General features: G+C 44.2%; 1 pseudogene; it reads left to right on the forward strand.

Moving 5' to 3' along the window:
- Positions 1-1,287: 1,287 nt before the first annotated feature.
- Positions 1,288-2,668, forward strand: LOC148473983 (E3 ubiquitin/ISG15 ligase TRIM25-like; annotated as a pseudogene).
- The last annotated feature ends 2,451 nt before the right edge of the window (positions 2,669-5,119 follow it).

A 5,119-nucleotide genomic window follows, 5' to 3' on the forward strand; every position in this document is an offset into this window, starting at 1 on the left:
CAGCATACAGTACCATGTGAGCCACAGTCTGGGACTTGTAGTTATGAACTGCTCACACTTTGGGCTCTATTTATTAACATTATTTTTACTAAAATAAAGTGAAAAAGGGTGTTTTCACACCCTTTTCACATTATTTTAGTTTCACCTGTAGTTATTACAGGGCAATTGGAGTAGAATTAGTAAAATTCTACTCCAACCCCTAGTATCACTTATTTTTAGTAAAGCAGATCGCATTTCCCATAATTGTAATGGGAAATGTGATCCGACCAGAGTTACTAAAAATAAATTGTAAAAAAATACCGGGGGAAGCCCTGTGATAATAACGCCCCCTGGAGGTGGCGTTATCCAGGGTCTCCCCCGGTTACCGGCCTCCTGCCCTGCTCTAACGGGGAGAGCAGAGGCGGGAGCCGGTACCAGTAATCAGCTATGTGGTCTAAACAGACCGCAAGCTGATTGCTGTAAAAAAAAGGTAAAAAAAATTGAAACATTTTTTTTTTACTTACCTGAATCCAGGGACCGGTGATCGGGCCTCCGGTGATGGCTCCTCTCCGGTCAGCTGGTCTCCCATAGTACACTGCTGCCCAGTCATCAGGTGATCGGGTCCCAGTGCAGTATGGGAGATCACCTGATCGGGAAGCCCGGAGAAGATCACCGGAGGCCAGGAGGTTGCAGGTAAGTGTAATGAAGGGAGGGGGGGTTGCGGAGGGTCGCAGGGGGCAGGGCTTAGCATCGGTGGGAAATAGCAGCGACGGTGGGTCGGCGCATGCGCGGGCTCTTAGACGCTGTATTTTTTCCGAAAATACCGCGACTAGAGTGCGGATGGGATTCGCAGGGACAGAGCTTTATCGCAAGCTCTGTCCCTGCAAAGGATTTATAGTAAATCCCTGTGATATTGCCTGAATTCGCACTGCGAATTCACTCGGTAATATCATACTACAATCCGCATTCAATATGCCGATTGTAGTAAATAGAGCCCTATGTCCCCTATGCATACATTTGTACAGTACATTTTCCAGCAACTATACTGTAATTACTAGCTCTCTGTGTTTGTTTGCTCCAAATGATAATGAAACAGTCTGTCTGCAGTGCATTATCACTGTCCTCACACACTGTTTGATCTTAAAGCAGTTTTTCCTGCAGCCAGGGATGCATACAGGAGCTGCTGGCTGTCACAGGATGGGTGTTTTAGCAGAGTGTCAGGCTAAATGAGCTGTTCAGCACTCAATAGATTCAGACTGATACAGACTGTGGCAGACAGTTTAATCGATCTACGATCTGTGATCCCGGCTGCCTGTAAAGCATTAAGAGATTACAGATACCAGGGCACTGATTGATTGCAGCCACACAATACTAAGGAGGGACGATTGCTCCAATCACCCCCACCCCTGGATCCACCACTGGTGACAGCTCAGTCTCGCCCTGTGTGCAGAATGTGACCTCACTGGTATCTGAGTGTCGGAGTTCACTTGCATTTCTCTCCTGCTGCCAGCGATGGCGTCTGCTGATCTGAGACAGGAGCTGGACTGTTCCATCTGCCTGAGCATTTATACAGATCCTGTAACCCTGAGATGTGGCCACAACTTCTGCCGGGTCTGTATTGATCGTGTGCTGGATACACAGGAGGGATCTGGAGTTTATAGATGTCCTGAATGCAGAGCAGAGTGTCAAGAGCGTCCTGCACTGATACGGAACATAACTCTGTGTAACATAGTGGGGAGTTTCCTGTCTACTCGGCCAGAGCAAGAGGAGACTGGGATCTTCTGCACTTACTGTATTCACTCTCCTGTATCTGCAGCTAAATACTGTCTGCTGTGTGAGGCTTCTCTGTGTGATAATCACCTGAGAGTACACAGCAAGTCAGCAGAACACGTCTTATCTGATCCCACCACTTCCCTGGGGAACAAGAAATGCTCCGTCCATAAGAAGCTCCTGGAGTATTACTGCACAGAGGATGCTGCCTGTATCTGTGTGTCCTGCTGTCTGATCGGGGAACACAGAGGACATCAGATGGAGTCACTGGATGAAGCCTCTAAGAAGAAGAAGGAGAAACTGAGAAATGTTCTACAGAAACTGACCACAAAGAGAGAGGAGACTGAGAATAGAGTCCAGAGTCTGCAGGAGCGCAGGAGAGAAGATCAGGGAAAAGCAGCTGGTGTATCAGAGACAGTCACTGTCCTGTTTAGAGACATCAGGAGACAGCTGGAAGACCTGGAGATGAGAGTCCTGAGTGAGATCTCCAGGCAGGAACAGCGCGTTTCACTCTCAGTCTCTGATCTGATCCAGCAGCTGGAAATAAAGAAGGACGAGCTGTCCAGGAAGATGCGTCACATTGAGGAGCTGTGTAACATGTGTTACCCAGTGACTGTCTTACAGGAACCAGACACAGGTGACTTGTGTGATACTGAGGACTCAGAGAGACATGATAACCAGGTCCATGGTGCAGGAGATCTGGATGTGGGTCTCATCTCAGGGATATTACACACATTATCTGATATAGTAACAGGTATAAATACAGGGATCTATATGCAGAAAGCTACAGACCTATTACTGGATGTAACCGCAGCTGGTAATAATATACAGATATCAGGTGACAGGAAAACTGCATCATGGTCAGATATAAACCAGAATCACCCAGAAACACCAGAGAGATTTCAGTGTCCTCAGGTAATAAGCACCAGGGGATTCTCCTCAGGGCGACATTACTGGGAAGTGGATGTCAGTAAATCAGAGATATGGATGGTGGGGATGTGTTATCCCAGTATAAACAGGAGAGGAGGTCAGTCATACATAGGATATAATAACAAGTCCTGGTGTGTGTGTAGGTGGTATAATAATCAGTACTCAGTGATACATGACAGTACAGAGATCCGGTTACCTGATTATACCCCCTGTGACAGAGTGAGGATATACCTGGATTATGAGGCAGGACAGCTGTCCTTTTATTTTCTGTGTGACCCCATCAGACACTTACACACCTACACTGCCGCCCTCACTGAGCCCCTTCATGCTGCATTAGGTGTATGGGGAGGCTGTATAAGTATGTTTGAGAAATGACAATAAAAACTTTGCCCAGAGACTGGTGACATCACAGGGAAGGGAATCTGATTGAGATAACATTCATAGGGCGGAATTCAATTGTTTTCGCGGCCCGCATCTCCCGTCTAAAGTGACAGGAGATCGCGGGCCGCTATTCAATTGTGCCAGCTTTTCACGCTGATCGCACCCAAAGTGGTCAGATTTAGACGCGTAAATCAGCTAACCCCGACCAAAGTGCTGGGCGCGATCGCGAAAAGTGATGTTTGGGCGCCCAATCAGATCACTTTTCGCACATTTCAGCTCTCATCCCCCAGGGGCTGCGAGCTGAAATGTAGCCCTTGGCAGCTGATCGCGCCCGACAGGAGCAAGAATAGAATAGCTCCGTCGGGCGCGATAGGGGATGAAAAGAATTGAATTCCGCCCATAGAATGAATCAGTGGGTGGAGCTACAGCTGAGCCCCTCCCTGTGTAACCACATGACCAGTGTATCTGGATTTGCTCCTATGTTGGTGTGATAGATGCTGTGATTATATATAAATATACATTTCTGTGGGATTTACAGCTGAACTGTAATTGGCTTCAATATCTGTCTGTCAGCCAGTGTGCACCTTACCACTGCACCTGTTTCCTGTTATGTATGCAGGGGGTGAATGGGACATTGACGCTGTAAAGTTCCACCTACTGGGAATTGTAGCAAAAGTCTTTATTTTTGGAAGAGGGTAAAAGCCGGACATACAGTATAGTAAATGCATTGAAAAAGCCAATAACAATGTAAAGTGTATTGAAAAAGCCAAAAATCATAGTAAATGTACTGGAAAAGCCAGAAATCATAGTAAATGTACTGGAAAAGCCAGAATTCATAGTAAATGTATTGAAAAAGCCAGAAATCCACAGTAAATGTATTAGAAAAGCCGGAAATCCACAGTAAATGTATTAGAAAAGCCGGAAATCCACAGTAAATGTATTAGCAAAGCCGGAAATCATATTACATGTAATGAAAAGGCCGGAAATCATAGTAAAAGTAATGAAAATGCGGGAAATCATATTACATGTATTGGAAAAGCCGGAAGTCACAGTAAATGTATTGGTAAAGCTGGAAACAATGTAAAATGCATTAAAAAAGCCAGAAATCATTACAAACTTCTAACCAAAATTCTAGCTGATTGTCTCAAAACTTTACTACCTACACTGGTTCCCAAAGACCAGACTGGCTTAGTATGGCAAAGTCACTCTGTGGTGAATATACGTAAAGTTTTAACTGCGATTCATCACATACGCTCCCAAAATTCTACAGACTCGAATGTTCTACTTTCATTGGATGCAGAGAAGGCATTAGACTGTATTTCATGGGAACATTTATTTGATACAATCACTCGGTTCGTTTTTTTCTTCTGATTTTATTTCTATTCTTTAATTCCTGTACTTACCATCTAATTCCCAAATTTTGTGTAATGGCCATCTGTCTCCCCCTTTTCCTATTTTATGTGGTACAAGACAAGGCTGCCCCCATTTACCATTACTATTTGCCTAGCCCTAGAGCCTTTGGCCATAGCCCTTCGTCATTCTGATATTTTCAAGAGTATTAAAGTAGCTGAAAATAGCTCTGTTCGCCGATTGCTATGATGTTGCTGGTTTCCAACCCATCTCAATCTAAAATAGCTATACTGGATATTATTTCGAGATTTAGTTCCTTTGCAGGATACCGAATTAATATTGAAAAATCCTGAATTACTTACCATTAGTGGATTTCCTCAACATAATCATTATTCCACCCCTTTCTTTATTCCGACGTGACACCTCCAAACTGAATAATTTAGGGATTTTTATTACAGTAACTATACAAAATCTATACTCTCCAAATTACACACCTCTTCTCAAGAATGTTTTACATTTATTGGATATATGGAAGTCTTTACCCCTCTCTCTAATGGTACGAATTTCCCTAGTGAAAAGCATTATCTTTCCTAAGTTGTCCTATGCATTGCGGATGCTACCTATCGCACGATCCAAAACTGATATTAAACTATGCTCACAAGCTTTTACCAAATTTATATGGCAGGGAAGAAAGTCGAGGATAGCCATG

Source organism: Taudactylus pleione, unplaced genomic scaffold (genome assembly GCF_031769625.1).
Source record: "Taudactylus pleione unplaced genomic scaffold, aTauple2 ptg000903l, whole genome shotgun sequence".
Lineage (NCBI taxonomy): Eukaryota > Metazoa > Chordata > Amphibia > Anura > Myobatrachidae > Taudactylus > Taudactylus pleione.